Source organism: Balaenoptera musculus, chromosome 10 (assembly GCF_009873245.2).
Source record: "Balaenoptera musculus isolate JJ_BM4_2016_0621 chromosome 10, mBalMus1.pri.v3, whole genome shotgun sequence".
Classification (NCBI taxonomy): domain Eukaryota; kingdom Metazoa; phylum Chordata; class Mammalia; order Artiodactyla; family Balaenopteridae; genus Balaenoptera; species Balaenoptera musculus.
The window spans coordinates 23,231,714-23,256,181 of record NC_045794.1 but is presented as its reverse complement, the minus strand read 5'-3'; the positions used below and the strand labels follow the sequence as shown (position 1 = coordinate 23,256,181).

At 42.7% G+C, this 24,468-nt stretch overlaps 1 protein-coding gene across 10 annotated transcripts in view; it reads right to left on the bottom strand.

The window, feature by feature from the left end:
- The window catches only part of PPFIBP1 (PPFIA binding protein 1), a 176,325-nt gene extending 154,174 nt beyond the window's left edge, over positions 1-22,151 (bottom strand). For 5 of the 10 annotated variants that reach the window (XM_036864852.1, XM_036864856.1, XM_036864854.1 and 2 more), the window contains exon 1: positions 21,955-22,095. The gene's annotated coding sequence lies outside the window, so the exon portion shown is untranslated. Of the gene's footprint in view, positions 1-10,025; positions 10,106-16,648; positions 16,689-21,954 lie in introns of those variants that run through there. The other 5 variants (XM_036864859.1, XM_036864861.1, XM_036864860.1 and 2 more) reach the window with 4 other exon arrangements.
- Between the last annotated feature and the right edge of the window lie 2,317 nt (positions 22,152-24,468).

Below are 24,468 nucleotides of genomic sequence, written 5' to 3'. Positions count from 1 at the left end.
TTCAAAGTTCAAAGTTCCTACGGGGAGGCCAGAAAGTACAGGAAGGTGCTTTCTCCAAATCCAGTTATAATTCCTGACACATAACAACAGTTACCTAGCGTGGAGCATTTACTTCATTAAGCCCCACTTCACTCTTCACAATAACCCTGTGAAACATAACCAACTGCATCAGCATTCTGTTTTCCGAGGCCCAGTGTTTAAGTCATACCTCTTATTAAGGGGCAGAAATCCACCTGGTTCCCAAGCCTGTGTCCTTCACCACCGCGTCTTCTCTCTGGGAGGTTATGAACATCAGCTGGAGAAGGAGGCGAGGTTCTCCCAAACTTCGAGGTCTCGCTTTCAAAACAGCCTGACAGCATCCTTCCCACGAAGGTGCCAGGTGGATAGAGGCAGAATGGGGTAGACGGGTGGGGCAGTTCTGTGTGGAGTGAGTTTCAGTGGATCTCCAAGCCCAGTTGGTGCTGCCTCTGTCCTGGGCCCTGGCCAGCCCTAACAGGTGGTGTTTTTCATTTGACCTTTTCCCGCGTCACTCGTTCATGATTTATTTCCCATAGCTCCAAGTAGCACCCTGCAGCTCACCTCTGGCCCTTCCTTTCCTTGATAGGCTTCCTCCATCTTTTTCTTTTCCCTTTTTTAAAACTTCTGGTTCTTTGAAAGTTTCTCTCCTAGTGACAGTTATTTCTCTCTACACAGGACTGCATTTCCTGGCCAAGAAACTTTTCTCTATTCATCCTTTGCAAATGTGTCACAATGAAAAGTCATCGTTGGAGATTCCTCATCTGAACTTTCCAGAACGCCAAGGATAAATGCACACGTGCAGGCATGTTTAGAAAGATGGAGAAGCCAGAGGAAGACATGCACAACGTGACAACTTTCCTTGCCCCCAATTAGGATGTCTGCTCCTTGCACTATCAGATCTCCTGAGACCCCAGGGATCACATGGAGAAAGATCACCCAAGTGGAGGGTTCGAGAAGATACACTGCATGCATTTGACAGTCTCCCCTTCAGCCTTTCCTCTACGGCAATCACTACGCTGCCTTAATCTCCTTCTCAGCTGAGGAAACCTGGAGAGCTTTTTATTTCGTGCCGTCTCCCATTTCTAGGCAATACACTAAAGCAGCTGGTAAATCATGCAATTACCAAATCATCACATCCCTCCAAGAGGTTCAGAGATGTGTGTTTTTAATACAGAAGCTAAGGCCAAGAACAGCTGCATAACAGACAGTGACCTATTTATCTCTCCACTCCACCCATGGTGGAAACAGGTTGGGAATACCTCCCATGACTTGGCGTTACAGAGTTCCTGGGTGATAATGCAGACTGAGGCAAGAATACAAGAGCTACTTCACTGCTGAGGGGGACTCACTGGAAGTGAGGTCCATCGGTCAGGACACACAGACTCTATCACCTTTGCTGGTGCCAGGCCCGAATCATCCACAACACACCCAAACTATTAAGATGATGGGTCGGCAGAACCCACCACCTCCTTCACTTACTAAAAGATAGAAAATGGTGGGGAACAGTGCTCATTTTTGCCATATGGCTTGATCTGCAGTTGGAAAGATATTACGTACAACTTTGGCCTTGTTTATTCATCCCACTCACCCCACAAACTATGCCAGACAGTTTCAGACGCTTGCTGAGCACAACTGGCTTTTGGAAATGCCAGAAAACTGATGCGTTTTTTCAAAGTACATTAACTTATCCCTTGAAAATGTGACTCCTAAACCATTATCCTCAACCATGACTAAAATACTGTATCAGGTAACTTCAACAGACGCTATATGCCCCCATGTTTGCCCTCCATCCGTAGGGCCCCCTGGAATGTTCTGAGTTTCATGGTCTGTGTGCTTTACCTGCCTTTTGTGGTGGTGACCCACCAATCCTATAAATTCAACATGAATTAAATACCCCAGAAACAACTGCCTTCATGTACACATATGATGAATATTCCAAACATGCTGTAATTCATGCTTGGGAAAAAGTACTAAATTACGTGTCAGCCGTTTCACAAATATAGAAGCTGTCAGCCGTTTCACAAATATAGAACCTGATATACCATAACCAGGTGTAAATATTATCCAAGTGTCTCAAACTTCGGAGAGGCTAGAGATCTGTTTGATTTATCATTAACGGAGGGGTATGACCTCTTCCTTCAGTTTTGCTAACGGATGCAAACTCTCTAACTTTGCAGATAAAGGGACTTACCATACTGCTGGGATTTGGGTGCTACATATTTTGTCTGTTTCTCTCTTAAGGGATTAGATTCTTTGGGACAGGGTAGTGGTCACTACTGTGCTCCAACCAGACCCCGTTTTTAGGGCCAGTGCACCCATGCCCAGCTGCTGCCGGCTCACAGGGAAGGACCTCAGCCAGTGGCAGGACACAGCTTCACCCGAAGTAATGCCCCCAGAAGGGGTGGCCAGGTGCCTACCACTGGCTGATTCAGGGATACATAGGTCCAGCTCTTTGCCTCAGTCAGAGACAACTGGGCAGGGCCACCCCAGCCCCAGAGCTCACCATAAGGGCAGCCGGGGACTCAGTTACACCCACACTGCCAGTCAGCTTGTCCTCTGCCCAACCCTGCTGCCTTCTTTTCCTCACCCCTAAACTCCTTCAGCATCCAACTCCTGGTGTGCTTCCAGCCAATCCAAAAAAAGACAAGCTGTTTTCTAAGTGTAGAAAGTTATTTTTTAAATCGTACTGAGGAAGTTACAGGCCCTAGAGGGACATGTTCTATCAAAGGTCCTGTGAAGGCTGAAGACAGTCTTTGAAAAATACTTGTGATTCCGTTTAAAAGTTACACATTTTGATAATCAACTCAGACCACTTTCTGAACACCAACCCAATGCAGTCAACAGGGACAGGAGTTTAAATAATGCCCAGGAGTATCACAGTTTCACAAGTAGGGGAGGTGAGACATCGCCAGGCGAGTGATCTGTGCATCACAACATCACATCACGCGGTACTGGAAACTGACACCAGACCACAGGGTGCCAAGCTACCCTTGCCCATTCGAGTATACCCCCTCCCCACATAAGACACACATGCTTTATAACCTACATCAGAGGAAATCTTTACTCTAAAGCCACTTGAAGAGAACAGTGCTACATAAATGTATGACAATGAGTCCTGAACACTTTATTCCCAACATTCCAAACTTTTAATAACAGGGAACAATTCCTGGAGCTGAACGATTATTGATGACTTTGTACTCTTTACTGCATCCCCGAGAAAGCAGATGGCAGACAGGCCTGCGTAGGAATCAAGAGCTACTGCTACCACGTTGCCCAGGAGGCAGCACACTGTCTCCCAGATAAACCTCAAGGAAGTACCTAGCCATCATCCAGGCTCTAGTCCAGGTTAGGGTCCAGGGATGGAGTTAGGGATGTCACAGGAGTAGAAATCAGAGGAAAAGCAGGTGCTTGCACAGTGCCTGTATCTTATTACCAGAGGTTTGGATTCAGAATGTTAAAAATGTAGATAATGTATTCTCTATAAAAAACTCAACTTAAAATCATACTACTGCTTAATGTTTTATAGCTTTTCACACGCTGTCTCATCTGACATTCACAGCTCTCCCTGCAAGGGCTGGGCTGGTATTTTTATCTCAACTTTATGCCTGGTTAAGTGACTTGCCCAGGATGACACAGCTGATCAATGTTGGGATCAGACTGCCAGATTCTTGGTTCCAAGGTCCTTTCATATAAAATTCTGCCAATTTGCAATTTGTCTACATATTTCTCCAGGCTTGTGTACAAAGCCCCAAAACCCTGCCTCCCTCCTTCTGCCTTTATGGCTCCCACCTTCATACTACAGACCTATATTTCATGGGAACAAGGACTACCGATGGCATGGGGTCCTGAACAGGGTCACAAATCACCACCAAAGGTCTCTCTGTCTCTCAGTGACTCCAAACACTCCAGACTCTTTGTTGATACAGACCACAGCTTCTGGAATACGGCTGACAAGAGACTAGGGGATCAAGTTATACGACTACCAGTGTAACCTGCTTCATGTCAGTCACATACACAAGAGGGGAAAAAAGAAGAAAAAGCTTTAAACAGCTCACCAATTTCCTAGACACAGTAATTGTTCTTAGGAAAGGCTTCCTACCCTCGTCAATAGGTTTTGCTACTGTTATCTGAGGCACTTGGTGGATTTTACTCTTGCCAAGTTGGCATTCTGTTTCTGCAATACAAAAATGCTGGGACTAAAGAGATCAGGTGGGGATGTTATGGTTTCAGGACGAGAAGCAAGCATCTCTGTGAGGCAGGTGGATGCATTACGGCTTGTGGGCATGCTAATGAGAGCTAATTACTCTACCGATGCCACAAAAGCCAACCAGTAGCAACAAGAAATGCCTGGTAAAACTTGCTGGGTTCTCAGGCTTTGTTCGAAGGGCTGGTGCCAAAATGATCTGGCTGAAGTGATGGGCACAGGGCTGAACTGGATTGTTATCTCAGGATCACAAAGCCTAGTCTTTAGTCCTTTGTATCCTGTAAATCAGTAGTCAGCTCAGCACCAATTTTATTCTTCCAGATTTAACCTACTCTCTTAACCCTTAACATCGCTACCCACTCTGCCCCCAAATGTCCACTTTGGCTGCAAATTAAGAAATCAAACAATGGGCCTGGAATTTTAGGAAAACAATTGCCTACTGACCATTAAAATTGGGTGTGGCATTTTATAATGTAATGCACTCCGTTTGCAACATTAGCAAGATTTGGCCAACAGTTCACTCACTTTAATCCTCGAACTCAAGACATAAAAGGGAACTGAGAAATCATGTAAATTTCACTTAATCACTGATACTTAACTATATCCATGTTTCTCGGAAAGCATATACACACGGTATGAATTATATAAAAGCACAACTCTAATTTATGAATTTATATAAATTACATTTTTAAAAGGCTTTCCCATCCTTGTCTCTCTATTGCTACTAAAGAGAGGGCAGGGAATGGAAAAACCACAAGGCTACAGATCTAAATTTCTCAGAATAGGAATGAGAGCATTAGTTATTAACCCAATAAAGCCCCATCCTCATTAACTTTTCCCCATTACAATACTAGGTTGATGTATTGTTGAAAATGCAATCATGGCTTCAGGGACAAAAAAACAAGAAGGTCCAAGGCATATTTTAAAGAAGACTCCTACAGGGTGTTATCTCTAACTCCATAGAAACAAGACTGCACTGGATTATAATATAATTCTACGATAACAACATTTATAAATATTTGGCTCAATTTATTAAAATGGAAAAGTCTGAATAAACATACAGTAGAAGTTAAATGGCAAGACAACCCTCATGTTGAGATTCTTTAGTCAGAAGTAACAATAATATTAGCAAAGTTTTTTTTTTAAAGTGGTTAACAAGGTCTAGCATAAGGACCAGTCAGATCTAACCCAACTTTTATATGGTATGAAAAAATGAAGATTTATTTAACAACTCTTCTCCTAAGTTATTTAACAACTTTGTATTTTCTTGGGATTTTCTATAACTTTCTTTAACGCTGCTCTGGTACCTGAATGTTTATGATACATGGACAAGTAACAACTCCATGAATAATGTCAAAATTCTCAACTATGTGTAAAGGAATGCCTGAGTTATCGCCCTTCTAGAGAGCTGTCTGTGCTTTGTACATAAACACATAGACAAAGCATGTTTTATTTTGGCTGTGAGTATAGTCCTAAAGTGGGGGTTCATCAGGAAATTCTCCAAGCAGAAGGATTTCAGAGAAGTAGGCAACTTAGCCACACCCGAAAAGAAAATCTACTGTACAGGAAAATAAGTAGGGCAGATAAAGAAATGCTTCTTGCACTTAAATATAAATAACATTTACTAAAATTTCACAAGTCTGAGCAGGTTTACCAGCTATTCTGAAATTTTTAAACAAAAAAGAACAAAGGCATTTTCAGCATTGAGACTAGGAAACAATCGTTACTGAGCTTCCACAATGAATGGGCCAGGTACTGTGCTGGGCATCTTGCATGTACTATCTCAATTTAACGTTCCTACAAGGTAGACACTGTTGTTCCCATTTTAGAGACGCAAAAACCAATTCAATATGCTAAGACATGACTATCTTAGGGTTCCATCCAAGATATATCTGACTCGAAAACCTAAAACAGTTGCTGTTACCCTCTGCCCAATAGCATCACCAAGAAATTACACCAAGAAATTAGAGTGATGGAATTGTTTCATAAGCTCCAGATTTTAATTATGCTTTTATTGAGTGGTGGTTTCCTCCAAATTAACGGCGATGAAAATAGTGTATAACCTCATAAAGTTGAGGTGAGAAGCATTTAAAAAGCCCGAGTGAAACGAATGTGCAGAACAGGTGAGCGCTGGTTGCTATTGCTACCTCCCTCTTCGGGCTTCGGCTAATGCAGCTGGTGACCTGCAGGTGAGCAGGGCTGTGGGCTCCCGCGAGTCCACTGCAGGGCAGGGAGCCACCTCCAGAGGCCGAGCAGCACACAACCCGGAGCCTGAGAGAATGGACCTCGATGGCGAGGAGTAGAGAGGCCCCGTCTTGGCTCAGCCTACCTTCTCCTGCACTAAACAAACAAGTCGTTGTGGGCCAACGCTGTGCCAGGCACAGCCACAGGTGGCTCAGCCAGCTGCTGGTCCCAGGCACTCAGCCACGTGGGAATCTCTGGAAGGCCCCCTGCCTGCAAAAGCTCACTCCCACCCTGAGAGAAAGGACATTTAAAACAAAACCGAATGGGCGGGGTCCCAACAAGAGGCTCATCCTTTCTAATCAACTTTTCCTATTCTCTCTCTCTCTCTCTCTCTCTCTCTCTCTCTCTCTGTCTCACTCACACACACACAAACACACACACACACAGACATACACACTCACGCTCATGTGAAGGGTTTCCATGGTACATAGTGGGTGCCCATATTAGACCAAGCACTTTTATCCTCATTAGGAAACTCGATAGCAGTCTACTTTGGGACAGAATTTTAAACACTGATGACTCAGTATGGTGACTTCCAGAGCAGAAAGGGTTCATCTGAATATAGATGAAGGAAGGTTGAAGATCCCCAGGGGAAAAGAAAATCAACAGATTTGACTACATAAAATTTTTAAACTTCTATATCACTAAAAACAAAAATTTTTTAATCAGAAAAATTAGGGGAAAAAACTAGGTGAAAATATTTGCAATAACTATGAGAAAGGGTTAATAAGGGTAAATAAATGAAATACATAAACTGGAGTTTATGACAAATGAGAATAACACTAATTCCCAACTGATAAAATGGGGAAAGTATATAAACAGTTTGTTAAACAGGAAATACGGCCAACAGTCATATACATGTTTGACCTCATAAATAGCAAATAAATAAAAAAGAAAAATGAAATACCTTTTCTACTAGAAAGTTATCAAATGTTATTAAAATGAGAATATCACTGCTAATGGCAGCAAAAATTAGTAGAAACTTTTTGGCAACTGATATCAACATGGATCAAGATATCCAGGCACTGTGACCCACACCCTTTGGTTCTACTTTTGGTCATCTCTTGTAAAGATGGGAATGATCTGAAATACAGAAAGATGCTCAGCAAACATTGAAAACAGGCTGTATGTGCTGGATGGGATTAAGTAAATCATGAAACACCCATAGATGGAACATCTCACAGTCCTTAGAAATAATATTTAGAGATATTATAGTAGTGTGAGGACATGCAAATAATACAATGTTAAAGGGAATTCCCTGGCAGTCCAGTGGTTAGGACTCCATGCTTTCACTGCCGTAGGCCTGGATTCAATCCCTGGTCAGAGAACTAAGATCCCATAAGCCACACGGTGCGGCCAAATAAATAAACAAAAATTAATTAAGTAAAAATAAAGTGGGACACAAAATTACACACTCAGAATATTTCAAATATGGAAAAAAATACATGAATGAAGAAAATGGAAGGAAACACACCAAAGGTAGTTGTACTTTTGTGTGGCAGGAATACTGAGGAGTATTTTTTTTTAATTGCGTCTTCTTCATTTCTATACTAACCAAATCTTCTAGAAGGCGCATATATTACTTTTATAATTACAAAAAATTTTAATAACAGCCTCAACTTCAAATCCACAAAAAAAAAAAAAAAACAGATGGAAATCCAAAAGCTCTCCAAGCCTACAAACACCAAAACACTGTGCAATAGACAGGTAAGGCAGTAAGCAGGGGGAAAGCGGCTTTGTTTTAAACTTAGGGCTACAAAAACAATAGGTTTCTTGATGTGGAAACAAAAACTTTTCATGTCCCACTTATCAAAACACATTTTGGAAATTCACTAACCAAAACATTTTCCATCAGAGGATTTAAACCCACACACCAAAATTATCTCCACAGAACAAACCAGTTAAGCAAGCAGGAAGTTTATCAGGAACACCCTAAAAATTAATAATTGTTTTTACAGCTTTGATAAATCCACGCCAGCTCATGTTAGTACACAGTGTAACACACACAATCTCCAGTGAGTCTGTCACTTCTAAACAAGACAGCATGAAATCCTTTAACACACACAGTCTCCAGTGAGTCTGTCACTTCTAAACAAGACAGCATGAAATCCTTAGCATAAGGCTTTTCCTCAGCAAGAATCACAGATATGCTGAAACTAAGCTTTTTGGGGTTCGCCCTCCCAAAGGCTGATTTTGCAGTCTTTGAGATTGTTTTCTTAGAGTAACAGTTAACTATGTCAAGCTCTTTGTATTCACTATCTTGTTTCATCTTCAGGAGCCTACAAGGCAGGGTTTCTCAGCCTCAGCACTACTGACATTGGGGGCTATTTCTTCGTTGTGGGAAGGGGCCTGTCCTGTGCATTGTAGGATGTTTAACAGCATCCCTGGACGTGACTTACTGAAGGTCAGTCTTCCCTCCACCCCTAGCTGTGACACAAGACATGTTCCCTGACATTGCCAAATGATTACTACGGGGCACAATCACCCCAGTTTAAAACCACTGCTACAAACTATGTACTATTGTCGCCCCCATTTTATAAATGAAGAAACTGAGACACAGCTATAGGTTCATCTAAATCCACAGCCCAAGATCAAAAACTATCCTGTCTTGGGCTTCCCTGGTGGCGCAGTGGTTGACAATCTGCCTGCCAATGCAGGGGACACGGGTTCGAGCCCTGGCCTGGGAAGATCCCACATGCCGCGGAGCAGCTAGGTCCGTGAGCCACAATTACTGAGCCTGCGCGTCTGTAGCCTGTGCTCCGCAACAAGAGAGGCCGCGATAGTGAGAGGCCCGCGCACCGCGATGAAGAGTGGCCCCCGCTTGCCACAACTGGAGAAAGCCCTCGCACAGAAATGAAGACCCAACACAGCCAAAAATAAATAAATAAATAAAAATAAATGTACTAGGAATTTGAAAGATTTACATAAACTTGGAGGTGATTTCCTATCAATTAAAATAGAATTAAATTGTATTTTTAAAAAAATTGCTTCTTTAAAAACAAAACAAAACAAAACAAAAAAAACTATCCTGTCTTTGTGCACAGGGAGGAGGTCTACCTTACAATATAACTGATACTACTTGAGTCTCCTTTGCGTCCCCATGGAGCCTCGTCTAGGCCCCAATGCATATTGGCCGAATGAACCATTACTTTCATCACTTAAACATTCACTGAGTCCCTACTGGGTAGCAGGGCCTGGCAACAAAGGCACAGTCATGGCCTTCAACAAGTATATAATCTACTTGAAGAATTAAGATATAACCAGAGATAAGCCATTTGGAGCATCAGTTTTGGGGAAAGCTTTCTGTTTCCTCATCTGTATGATGGAGATAATGCTAATGTCGCCCTCATATTTAAGTGAAATGGAGCAAGCAAAGTCCCTAGCACACAGAATAACTTCAAAAAACAACTAGATACCAAGTGCATGGTAATATACAGGCACAGGCATTGGCAGAATCATGGCATCTCAAAATCACTGGGCTGGAAGGAACCTTCACAAACAACCTGAACTCATCACCCACTTGGTACTTTAGCATTTAGAGCTCTAAAAATTTAATTACCTGCTTCCAGCAGAGTTTGCAGTCTGAGCTCAGACTGAGGCTCTCAGCAAGGGTCTCCCAGTGAACTACTTTAAGGGGTCCTAGAGGAAAGAGGAGGGTTTAAGCAAAGAGAAAAACAATAGGAAATGTAGAAGGTTGAACGGACTTAAAGCACTCCAGGGGTGCAGAGCCTGGGTCTGAGCACAGGGGAGCACGAAGACAAGCTTGGAGAAACAGGTCAAGATCAGGTGAGGTCACAAAGTGACACAGTGGTGACACTGACCGGGTGAGACCTAGTAAATTTTTCCCCTAAAAAAGCAACCAAGGGCCAAAAAAAAACAAAAAAAAAACATAAAAAAAAACAAGGGCTGCTACAAAGCATACACCCAACTTACATTATAAAGTTGGAGAAGTTAACTTCTCAAATTAAAAGATCAGCATTCCAATTGCTTCACAGCATTCCCTGAGAACAACAGGCAAATACATGCTCTAGATCTACGAAAGTGAAGGTTTTGCCAGAACAAAGAGTCAATTTTCCTCCCCGTGTCCACAGGTCCTCCTGTTCTCTAAGGCACCAGCATAGCCCAAGGAAACAAGAGCCCAGAGCAGCCGGATCTTCTCTTTGTTAAATCTGAATTTCAATAAGTGAAATCTCCAAAACATTTAAGTACTGGCGGAAAGTTCTTAAAATGCTGCGTAGGTCAAACCAAACCTGTCTGCAGGCAGTCTTCATCCCAGGCCCACCAGTGTGAGAACTCTGCTGCAAGCCAGAGCCCGCAGGAGATCAAAGCAAGGACCAGGCAGGGCAGGGTGTCCTTGTACCAAAGGTTTATTCGGAAGATGTGTCTGGCGATGAGGTGCAGAATACAGGGAAGAGACTAACTGCAGGGTCTATGTCAGAGTTGATGGGGATGTAAACCAAGGCGTTGGCGGAAGGAATGGAGAGTGATTCGGAAAACACTTGAAAGGCAAAACTGACAGTGCTGATGGCCAGGAGGGGGGTCTCTAGGATACCACACGCAAACCTGACCCACCGTAAACTTTGATAATGAAGCTGAGACTTTAAGAGCAGAATGTAGCTCAGGCTTAAAACTGAGCTCTTTGACTTCCAAGAACCAGGGCAAGCTTCATGGACTTGTAACCTGTAGTCACACACAGAACCCCAGGCTCAGAAACGCCCCACACCTGGTTTAATGCTCTGCTGTCATCATCAAGATTCCTAATAACGTAAACTTTGAACTTGTGTTCTGTAAATGAGGTCAAGATTCCTAATAAACTTTGAACTTGTGTTCTGTAAATGAGGTCTGATGGCACAGTGGACCGTGCATGTGAGCAGAGGAGATCTGTTTAATACGTGTGGCCACCATTCCTTGCTGCCCTATTCATAATAGTGTTTGCAGGGCCCCATAAGCACAGAATTTCGGTGGACTCACGATGCATGGACTTCAATAAGACTCAAAGCGAGTTCAAGGTAAATGTGTTACAAATGCAGCTGAGTAAGCAGGTGGGTGGTGACAGCAACAAGAGGCCATGCTTTCTATTCAATCCAGAACTCGCTGTACATGTAGAAACAAGGCAGTGTCTTTCTAAGAAACACTAACAACCAAAGAATCCTTGCATATCCTCTCTTACTCCTGTTACTCCCCTGTATTAACCAACCACTGACGCTGAAGATGACGGCACAGAAGAAGGAAAGACAGAGCAACCCATGGTTCTTTTTCCTTTCAGTCCTTCCTTCTATAAGCCAAAGATTGATAGACTGTGCAAATGGAGACGTGAAATAAGGGTAGTCAGTTTTGTGCAGTGTTTCCTGTGTTCTGGTAGGAAGAATATACAAATGCATTTACAAACTACAAAATACTACGAAGTGTGTGACTTCAGTAATTCTGCATACGTGTTGAACACTCTTATATTTGCATTTAATACTGGCATTGCATAATATAAAGATGAACAATGAAATTCATGTTGATAGTTTTTACTTTTAATCTTCCTTCACTTAGAATGACATTAAATAGCAAATAAACACCATGATGAGTAAAGAGAGAGACTATGGGAGAAAAGGAAAAGCTTTTTATGTTAGTACCTTTAACAGCACTTTTTCCTGCTTTTTGAACAAGGGGCCACATATTTTCATCTTACACTGGGCTCCACTAATTATGTATCTGGTCCCACTGAGAACCACTGAACTCAAGAATATTATGCCCATCTAAATATGCTGCCCACGCCTGGATACGTTTTTACTGACATCATTCAAAGCAACCCCCAAAGGACCCACCTATGGATTGATGGGAGTGGTGCTGATTTTTAGTACCACACTCTTAATTATTAGATTGCTTCAGTCCTTTTCTCATCCCACTCATGTCATTGCAACAACAAATCTGCTGAAACAGTGCAACCCAATGTCTTTCGGCCAAAGATCTTTCTAGAAATAATCAGTTAAACTGAAGATTAAAGACCTTACCAGGAGCAGCATGTAATGCAGAGGTCTCTCTGCTGGACAACTCCCCCTTATAGAGTATTCCCTGGTGCTCTGGTGGTTCAGTGTTAACCAAACCCAGGCTGCGGTTCCAGAACCCGGCTGCTTCCCATCACTCAGGACACTCAGGTTTCCCCTGAGAAGTTGTTCTGCGAACCATTCAGTCTGGTGTCTAAAAATTCCTCCTTCAAATACAGTCAAGTTTTCCTTGGTCTCATTTCATTCTCCTCTTCTTTTCTGTGCCACTACTTTCCACTTCAATAAATTAATTTCCTGCCTGGAGACACATCCTGGCAAATGTGTCAGTTTGCATTGTTTAGATGAGAGACTTCTGTCATTCTTTCAAATTTCCTCTGTCCCAATAATCCTGGAGAGCCAGGCTCTCTGGAGCCTGAGTTACTTGTCTATGAATTTCCTCCCACTGTCTCCTATTAGACTGAAGGAAAAAAAAAAAAAAAAAAAAAAAATTGCAGACTGCCTGGGGTGAACTCACTCAGCTCTTATCTCTTCCAATCACATTTTTTCCCCAATTTCCCCCATCCTTTCTTCCATTCCATCTGAAGGAGCATTCTTACAGATTTCAAAGCTAACCCGTACTCTCTGCCTAATTTCCATCTATCCCTCTCCTTCTCCCCTCTTGTTTGCTGCTTTCATATCACCCTCTCTGCCTGGACCTTCCTCAAACCCACGCTGTCAGAGCACGTATCTCCTTGTTCAACTCCTTGAAAGGCTGGGCTAACGGGACAGCCTGGGGTTCATCACCTCCCATGTATTCCTCAATTTTCTGCATTCTGGATTCCACGCCTACTGTGCTGAAACTGCTCTCCCAGCTCACGAATGGCCAGACGGCTGGACCGGGGGCCGTTTCTCAGACCCGTCCTTGTAATGGGTCTGCGGCAGTGGATGGCGTGGACGGTCGACTTGTGTTGGGTGTGCTTCATTCCCTTGCCACCATCAACCTCCACCTCTCTGGGCATTCCTGCTCTATCACCTTTAATAACTTTTCTTTGGCCTGACCATGTCTAAATGTCAAGAGTTCCCTGAAGGCTGTGTACGTGCTTCTTTTTTTATTCTGCATCCTCTTCTTGGGCGAGTTCACCTACTCTCGCTCTTTAGGCAGCAGCCCTATGGAGATGGTCCATCACTCGAGGGACTAAACTCCAAACCTGAATTTCTAAATTCTTGCTTAACATCCTCATGTGAATAAAATCAACTAACAATTCTTAATAGCTTTTCACATGCCATGTACAAGTGGTTGAGGATACTGACCCTGGAGACTGTACCTATCTGCATTTAGATCCTGAGTCCAGTGACTTCCCTGGTGGCGCAGTGGTTAAGAATCCGCCTGTCAATGCAGGGGACGTGGCCTGGGAAGATCCCACATGCCGTGGAGCAGCTAAGCCTGCGAGCCACAACTACTGAGCCCACATGCCACAACTACTGAAGCCTGCGTGCCTAGAGCCCACGCTCCGCAACAAGAGAAGCCACCGCAATGAGAAGCCCGCGCACCGCAACGAAGAGTAGCCCCCACTCGACACATCTAGAGAAATCCTGCGCGCAGCAACGAAGACCCAACACAGCCAAAAATAAATAAATAAATTTATAAAATAAATAAATAGATAAATAAATAAATCCTGAGTCCAACACACACAATTGTGTGGCCTTGGGAAATTCACTTAGCCTCTCTGTGTCTCAGATTTCTCATCTTGAATAAGAACAGTACCTTTCCTCAGGGCTGATGTAAGACACTTAGAACAGTGCTTGGTACATACCAAGTGCTATGTAAGCATTAGCTATTATTATTGTTGTTGTGGTTATTCTCCTAAAAACCCAATGAGACAGGTTCTATGATTTTACATGTTTACACAATGAGAAAACGAAGGTAGGTTATTGTGGGTCATGATGGAATCTCAAACTCCAGATGATCAAATCTTAATTCACCATATTTCCCATTAAAATTTAACTTTCGCTGTGTGCCTTTCTTCAGGTTGTTCTATCCCTCCCCCCTCCCCTTGCCCCTCCTAATACCCCTCCTAACACTCAACATACTATTCCAAGAGTCATTTTTATAAAGTAATAGTTCTCAGATCCCTCCCCAACTTACACACTAAAAATATCTCATCTTAAAGCATTATGTCACTCTTTTTAAACCCTCTGAGATCTGGCTATCGTATATCTTACCTCTCTTAACAATATTGATCTTTCCATCTTATCTTTCTCTAAAACTAATCTAATTATATTCTACATTTTGCTCCAAATCCAAGCATGCTCATTCCCCGCACTGCCTCCTCAAAAATTCCTACTCATCCTTCAAGGCCCATTCAAATCCTACTGCCTCTAGTGGGATCCCACTAAACCCAATCCTTTGCTCAAGTTCATAGCCCAATGTGCTCTCTCACAGCACAATCTTCCACCACCTACCTTCAAGAGGCCCAACAAATTGATTTTTTAAACTTTAATACTTTTCACATTTCAAGAGTAATGCATGAGTGTTGTAAAATAAACATTAATATGCTATAAAAAAAAATTAGGGGCTTCCCTGGTGGCGCAGTGGTTGAGAATCTGCCTGCCAATGCAGGAGACACGGGTTCGAGCCCTGGTCTGGGAAGATCCCACATGCCGCGGAGCGACTGGGCCCGTGAGCCACAACTACTGAGCCTGCGCGTCTGGAGCCTGTGCTCCGCAACAAGAGAGGCCGCGATAGTGAGAGGCCCGCGCACCGCGATGAAGAGTGGCCCCTGCTTGCCACAACTAGAGAAAGCCCTCGCACAGAAACAAAGACCCAACACAGTCAAAAATTTACAAAAAAAAAAAAAATCCACTTAAAGAAAAGCAGTTCCTAGGATTACCTATTTCTAAAAAAAAGAAAAATTAAAGGTCCCTCAACTTCCCTGCCATCCTCATCCCATCCTCCACAAACCACCCCATTTAGCAATTTTTCTCCTACATTGACAAATATAACTTATACGTGTATGCTTGGTGGCTTTTTTTCTTAAAATACGTATCACAGACATCTGTTTAAGTCAGTATATTTTTCCCCAATTTTTTAACAAATAAATAGCTTTCTAAATCTGTTTTTTACTATGGTTATGTGTAAGGAGGGTCACCCCATTTCTGCCCCCATCTCCTGTATATGCATATTCTTAAGGATAAAGACCATGTTTTACTTGTCCTTATATCTCCAAGAGGACCTTGTACCAAGGCCAAGAATTGCTTAACAAATGTTCAGTGAAATAGTAAAAATATCCGTCATCAATCCAGTGTTCACTGTGTGCCAGGACCACAGCTGTTGATGCTTCACATATACTGCATGTAATCCTCATTACCCACCCAATTATTCCCATCTCACAGAAGACAAGATCACACAGCTCAGAAGGACAGGAGATTCTAATCTATGATACGTTCGTCTGACTCGGGAGCCCACCCCCCTCATCTCTGCGCTTACAGGTAATAGAACTGTCATAAGAATACCCTTTGCTTTTTCAACCAAAGTTGGAGAACAGAAGAGCTCCAAGTATTCTGGTGTAGGCAGGTGGGACTGAGGGTAAGAGATGGGTGTTGCTTTGGAATGGATGGTAAGTAGACGGAGGCAAGTGGTTGCAGCCATAAAGCTAATCTACCATTCAGCCGTTCAATCCACGTTTACTGAGAACCTACTAGAAGTTGAATTACTTGCCTGCCCTTCTTAAGGCTCCTCACTACACTCTCCTTCAGTAATAGCTGCCACCATTTGCTGAAAATCTATGTACCAAATCTGTCATTATTATTTCTATTAATAATTTCCAATACTGACGAAAATTCTACGGGACAAACATCAGTCCCACATCTTACAGAGAGGAAACCTGAGACCCGAAGAAGTTAAATTTCTTGCCAAGATTAGACCGTAATGAATAGCCAAGCCAAGATTCAAGTTGAGGGTCTGTAGGGCTCCAAAGTCCGAACCCTTTTTTTGTCATCCAGGATGCTGCCTTTTAATTCTGAGAGAAAAGATGAACTATGGCTTCTTTAAAATTTAAACTGTCAGGATCACATTTGGCTTCAAGTAACAGACCCAACTTCTGTGGTTGAACCAAATGGAGATTTATTTTTCTCAAAATAAATCAAGAGGTGGGCAGACCAGGTCTGGTACAGCCGTTCCAGAAGGCCATCGACTTGCCAACCTGCTTACCCCTCAAGCTTCTCGTCTTTGGTCACAAGATGGCTTCTCCGCTTAGAAAACAGCATCCCTGCTCCTGGGAGAAAGGAGAAGTACAAAGAGCGATAGCCTCACGGGCGAGCTCACAGAGGCCGTCCCCTTATAAGAGTGTGAGGGAGAGCCCCTCCCAGTTACTTGCATCTCACTGGCCAGGACTATGTCACTTAGACACCACCCAGCTGCAAGGGATTCTGGGAAATCAAACTTTTTTTTCTTTTTTAAAACTATCACGGTGAATTAAAATGGTTCAGCTATAAGGAAAAAGTGGGCAGGATGGATATGATTGGGCATCTATCTGTGTCTGCTCCACAGGGTAATGTAGAATGCAAGTCACCCTAGAGAATCAAGGTACCCTGAGAAGAAAGCAATAGAAGAACCTTAAATCTGTGTTTAAAAGCCCTCTTGGTTGTGCAAAGTCACCCACTGATGGGGGTGGAGGCTGGAAGAATGTGAAAGTTTTACAGAAGCATCCAAGCAGCTGATCCAGAGGAAAAACACCGAGACCCAGGTGACTTCACACAAACCGTCCTGGCAGACTCGCAGGTTCAATCAGCGTTTCCTCTGCGTCGTCGCTGTTTCCCTTCCTCCAACTCACTCACTTGCCAGAGTTATGTTAGATGAGAACCTACAGGCTCATTTGACTCTTCCATCATTCATACGAAAAAGTAGAGCGAGTTCAAATTCCAATTCAAGCAAAATAAAATCCTCGACCATGTGTTGTTATGAGAAGCATTATCTTTAGAAAAAGATAATGGTTGCAGGGATATTATTTATGCAACTGCAGCCACACTATCAAGTTAAGTAGACCATAGAGTTTTAGCCTGTTTTCATTTTTTTTCAAATAAAGTAAGTTCAATAAACTTTCCTCATAAAAACCTCATACAGTTCTGTGATGGCGAGATTATATTTGTGAAAAGTACTATATATGGAGAGAAGGGTGACAGAAAGCCAGCAAAAGGACTTCTGTGAGCTATATCCTAGGCTCACAGGAAATACAAGATGACATAGCCATATTCAATGATACGGTTCATAGTTACATTCATAGCATGGAAGAGGTAAAACAGTTTCAGATGGGCCCACCTACTTCTTCCCAAGAACTACCTTGCTTGCCTAAAGAATTTGGCCACTTACTTATGAATGGACTTGCCACTGAAAACAGCATCTTTAGTCTCTCTCACCAGGTAAACTTAAGTTTTCCTTTGTTAACCCACACACAACACGAGGAATCAGCACACCTGCTCCCTTGAACTTGCATCTGCTTTTTTTGGACAAATGCTTAATTTCTCTAAGTTAAAGCAGAGGTGAAAATACCTAGCCTTATTCGAGTTCAAAGGGTGTCCATAAAATCTGTGGCCAGCCGTAAAAGTTATGGTACTTGATCTTCTTCCTCCACGGTCCACATTTGAGGCATGAGCCTTTACCAGAATGACTGAGAGTCAATGCAATCTGAGTTTGTACAATTCCTTCAGTCATGGGCATTTTTAGGTGCACCTCTATACAGAAACCACTCCACGATCTTTCTATTCTGAACTCATTACATTTGCCAACAGAAACAAGGATGTGAATGTGGGCCAGTCAAAATGTGAGTCACACCAAGTTCTAGGGAGACACGCAACCAAAGTTCAATAACAAACTGAGACAACACACCCACCTGGATCACTCAGAGTCCAAACCCACATTTCAAAAATAGAAGCTCTTCAAGGAGTACAGGCTAGTAGAGGTTTCACTCAAACCCTCCTCTCCTTCAAAAACTGCCTAACAAGTGTGCAAACTTAAAACTGCTGGCAGGGCCCACTTTTCCATCTAAAATCCAGTTGTTTGGTGTTTTAGATCCTTAAAAGTGGGAAAAAGTATTGAAGGGAAAGAAACCCTCACCACTTGGCTTTTTGAAACATTATCAACCAATGCCAAACTGGCATCAATAATTACTATATTTAAAATAAAAAGAGTAAAAGAAATAGAAGAGTCTTCGTATTTTCTAGGGTGGGTTAGTTCAGTTTCGGTTTTTTAATCCATTAGCTCCATTTAATAAAGCATCGGTCTTGATGGTGGTGATATATGTGACAAAAGCTGTAGGCTTTTGGCTAGGAAAATGGTTCTGACATGCACTGCTATGAATTTGAGAAACAAAGGACATAACACACTACAGATGCAAAGAACTGCACAAGCCCAGAGTGGTTTTTGGATAGTGTCGATTTGGGGTCAGTTTGATGACTGATTTAATTGTGAAATTATCAACCTTTAGGTGAAGGGAAATGCTGGCCAGAGGACAAACACTTTGTTCCCTTTGTCCCCAAACAACACCCAGTGTCACTAACCTTAACAGCTTTGACTCTCATACTTAAACCCATCTGTTCCACCATGGTTAAAAAACAATAATAAAATCATGGCTCCCTGAAAGATTTCACAGTTGGCTGCTCAACTGGGATTTTTTTCTTCATTTGAAAACTAATATGACTTTCTAGGGAAATCTCTGGGAATAAAGAAGTCATCATTGTACACTGTCTCTTGCCTATGTTTTCGCCTTGAAGGAACGTTTCTTTAATAAAGAATCAAGACACAGACCCAAATATGAATAGATATTCATACATTTCATTCACTCATTCATTCATTGTTTTGAACAGGTAATTCAAATCAGGTCAGAAACATGTAATAAAAGACAGAATGATGAATGAGGTCCTCTTTGAGTTAAGTTGGAAAAATGTGCTATTTGGGATATACATATTTTTAAAAATGGGAGCTGAAAACCTCAAAAAGTTACTTTTAATGTAACAAATTACCAACATAATCTAAATTAACTATAAAAATACAAATATTTCATGAATATGAACAACAGGTTTTAAAAAGAAGTCAGCTAGTCAGTAACTAAGGGGAAAAAAATGACCTTGTTCTGATTTATCTCATGCTGGCACAGTGAGTGACAAAAAGACTACATAAACAGTTAATGAACTCTCTCTCACTGAACTTGTTTCCAAAAAATGTCTACAATGCCCTTGAAATTAGGCACTATTGATCTGCAACAACAGTGTGCCCTGAATTTCAAGTCAACATCTGCCCACAAAGGCCAGATTATCCTTTTTTTTAAAGTAGCTATCGTAACTATGAGAGTTGCTGGTCAAAGAATTTAACCAAAACCTGATCCTACCTTTCTCAATAACTCAAACGTCTTTCAAGTTTTGTCCTTTAAAAGCACCATGTTTTACTATACCACATCTGCCTCCTACACACAGATGGAGAAAGAGAAATATTGGTTAAAACTAAGTATGTAAAATTACTGTTACTCCACAAACTGTGAATACAATTTAAAGCTTTGATATATTCAAGTCCCTAAGCCAGGACTCGTTTCTTGGAAAGAAGTATAAATCTGAATTTGGCACATCAGGATAACATCCTAAAGATACTACTTGACTGATTTTTGCAGCTTTGTCTTTGGGTATCACAAACAGCAGCCTGAATACTCCAACAGCCAAGGCTCCAGTGAGCTAACACCAGCCCACAGGAATTCCACCTCACCTCCTGCTCTTTCCTGCTGAAAAAGTACATTGGAAAATACCATATGTTTTATGTACTTCCTACAGAACATAAACAGAAAAGACTTGGTCACCATTATTTCAGTGACATTAGGCAACTTCTGTTTCTTAGTCCAAAACACAAACCAAAATTAAAATGTTCTGGTCTTTCCAGTCAAGCATACCTTGCCTTTGCAAAAAGCCTACTTTTAATCTACCCTGTGCTAATTAAATTTTTCAAGAGCAATACAGATCCAGGTGTTTTATAAACAACAGCAAACAAAACACTTCTTTTTTTGCCCTGACACCTAAATGTCATCTGGCTAGAAAGAGGGAGAACCCCATCGACGAAGTCCTGTATCTCCACACTTCCCGACTTGGGTTTATTAGATGCAGTGATGTGGCTTCTTTCTTTCCTCCTCTCCCGGAAATGCCCTTACGTACAGGCACCTGGGATGCAGCTTTTGACTCACAAAGAAGTCCACGCCCGTTTCCTCCCGACCTGGCAAGAGAAGTATCCTCACTGCTGAAGCACTCTGGTGAAAGAAAAGGGAAACTTGACTCAGAAGTCTCAGCCCAGACACTTTCTTTCCTTCTCCAAAAGAAAAAGCCTTCAGCACTGAGAAGGGAGGGTTCTGAGTAAGCTTATGACTCCATAATTTTTTCCCCAGAAAGTTAATCATACTCGGTTAGTGACCCAGGCACACAAAATCTCTAAACAAGAAATAGAAAGGATTTGAAACAGGAAATAAACACAAAATCAGAATTCTATACTTCCACTTATCAAAATACCCTTTTGCTCCCGACAGGCAATTGCTTCCCCTAAATACCAAACTGGGGCACTAAATCAAGTTCTCCTTCTATTGCTCTCTGCACTTCTTATTGAAAGGAAGGATTTGTTTTGGTCCCACATGTTGAAAAATTCATGTTCCTCTAATTAAGAGTTTGTATGCCGCGCCTTCTGCCACATTTCCCTGTTAAAACTCGCTTCTCTAAAATAGATCCATGAAAACAACTACCAGCCCTCATCCTTCTCTCAAACAGCCACAGAAGACAGATCTGAAGATTCTCAGCAGCCTTCCTAAACCCTCCAGAACACAAAGTTGGCAACCAAAGGAATTCTCCGTTAAAATATGAGTGAAAAAGAGCTGGCGTTGAAATATGCCCCCAAGAGACCGGTTTTCCCACAAGCTCATAATTAATACACCCCATATGAATTTCTCACAACCTGACCGGACTGTATAAAATGATTTTTTATATTCCTATATAAGAATATATAAGAATAACAATGACAGACTTTCATTTAAATCAACATGGCCACAGGGGAGCCAAAAAAAAAATACAAAACTTTTGTTCTCTCTCCAAGAGCATAATTTTTGAGTCGATATTCCATAAACTTTTTGTGACATTTTAAAATAACACCCCTCCTACACACACACACACACACACACACACACACACACACAGACACACACACACACTCCACGTCTCCGACTGCGGGTCTCAAGTATTGCTAGGAGACTGGGGTGTGGAGGGTTTAAGTACCCAGACAAGATCTTACAGGTCCCATCTTGGAGGTATTCTTCACACATAAGCTAGTTGGGAGCCCCAGGAGTTAAGCCCTTACCCCACCCCCAAAAAAATGCCCGTTCCCACTGGGAGACAGGAGGGAGCTGGAAAAGGAAATCGAGCGGCGAGAAGGAGGAGCAGCTGCAACCGCACAACGGTGCCACTGCCCTCCGGTCCCAGAGAGGAGCCGAACTCCCTTACCTGCCTGAGGGAAGAGAGCCGCCTGCACGACTTGCAAAAGTTCTGGTTCACCTTCGCCCGGAGTTCAAAGCGCCGGCACTCTGGCCCCGCCACAGGCTGGCTACCCCGAGTCCTCTCCCGCCCCGCTCCCGCCTTCCCCACCCTCTCGGCCCTACACCATGTCAGGAATCCGGGCAGGCACCGAGCTGGGAGCTGACATCACTCCCAGTCCCAGGTACCTCCCCTCCCTCGCGCCCTCCCTCCTCCCCGCCGCAGGAATGAGCCAAAGAGAGTGCGCGGGGGGGGCGTCGGCGCGCCCCGCCTCGCGCTGATTGGGCCCGCGGACTGTCACTCAGAGGAGCCCACTAATTTTACACATTCCTCGCGGAGCCCGGCGAGGGCTGGAAGTGGGTGTTGCTGGAAAAAAAAATGCTGCCTTTCCTGCTCTCTCTAAGGGAAGGAGCATAATGGTATGGGGCAGATCCTTGCGGGTCCTGTTTTAAACTTCTCTTGGCGCATTTACCACCTCCCGGGTCAGAAACGAAACTAACCCACCCAAGACCCCTTTTGAAGGAAAAACAATCGCCTCTGTGTCACGGGCAAGTCCGAGTCCGGCGGCGCGTGGAGCAGAAAATGGCTAGCTTGAAGTCAGGCAAATAAAAGAAACCGCCAGCTCGCTCTGCTACCCTTTTATCTTGGGACTGCTGGGCGTTCCCTTAGAAGGGAAATTTAGAACTTCAAAAGCACCTCGGGAAGATATGGAGGAGAATCCTCTGGATCGTTAACCAGGGGAGTTATCGACCGTGTGGTTGCTTTTGCTTTTAGCGACGAAAATCACAGCACGCGAGCTTCCAGGCAAATAAAATTGAACCTCCGAAGTAAGAAAAATAACTGTTTACCTTTCTAAAGACCCTAAGTCTGCTGTTTTCATGCACAACTGAAAAGGGGGGAAAAAATCTCACAACTGAGTTCAACAAGCCACATGAGAATAATTACTGTTGAATGAAACCAATTGCACTGGCTGAGCTATCAATTAAGAATTAACTAACGTTTAACCCTGGCGTGTATCAGGCAGTGTAATACCCCTGGCTAACAGAACAGAAAGATTCTCCAGAAATGGGTCTTTCAATTTGCCTAATAACTACTCCAAGGCAGAGCTGAATGGTGAAACGTGGCCCTCTTTATATGAGATATAGATATATTATCCGTCATCTTCTGGAATTACAATGAACTAATCATTGACTTTCTGTTGGTTTTTATTGTTTGTTTTTTGATGGATGACAATATGTCATACACTTCACCATTCTGCCAAAGACTGTAGAAGGGGTGTACAGAGTCCACCACTGTGTCTCATTTAATCCCCATAACCATCCTGTAAGGTGAGCGTCATTAGCCCCATTTTAACATAAAGGAATCAAAGGCTCCGCCAGGTTACATAAGTATATTGCTCCAGAACGCCCAGAACTGCAGTTGAAACCAAAGTTCATTTGATTCCGAAGCTATTTCTTCTCTTTAGAGTAGGGATTGCCCACAGTCTACACACACTCAGACACTGTAATGCTAAAAATAATCCACAGACCCAGGCCAGTGCTCTCACAGACCAACTTCTATACTATTACCATCGTGCTGTTTGTCAAACCTACACTATTCCAAGCTCCTAACATATTTCTGAATCCATTTTTCCCCCGCACTAAGTCTTTCTGTGCACCACTTCCAAATGAATTTGCTAAAACAGTTTGGTTTTGCTATCAACATCTTCCTCTAAATCAGGCCCCCCTTTCCCTGCAATTCTTAGCTGGCCATTTAAAACTCTCCCTGATCTGGCCTCTATGTACCTTTCCCACCTTATCTCCCACTTCACTCCTGGAAAACATTCCACTACAAACTGGTCTACTTTCATCTCACCTTCTGGCCTACCTGGAATCCCCGCTCTCTTCTGTGTGTGAGAGCTCTGTGGGGTTTTTTGTTTTGTTTTTTTTTTTGAGAACTTTTAAGATCTACTCTCTTAGCAACTTTCAAAGACGTAATACAGTATTATTAACTATAGTCACCATGTTGTACATTACATCCCTGTGACTTATTTTATAACTGGAAGTTTGTTCCTTTTGACCCCCTTCTTCTGTGTGTTAAGTCCCGCCCTTCTCTCAAAGCCTAACGTCCTTGTCCTTGCTGTGCCCTACAGAGGACAGAAAAAGTGGTCCATTGTCCAGTTCTGAAACTTACTTGCTGTGTAACTTTGACCAAGTCATTAAAACATCCATCAGAAACCTAATCACCTCCTTCATAAAATGGGGCTGATAAGACTCAGATCAAAGGTTATTGTAAGCCTTATTGATATTGTACAGATGTGTAAACATATGGTTATATATGTCTAGTTATATATATTTCCTATCTTTTCAAACTCTGAAGAGGATGCTGCATGCCTAATACCTCTTTGTATTCCTTACACTCAATTCAAGGAAAACACTCAATAAAAATATAGGATGGAAAATAGATCAGCAGATCATCTCTAACCACCCTCCATTCCTTAAATGC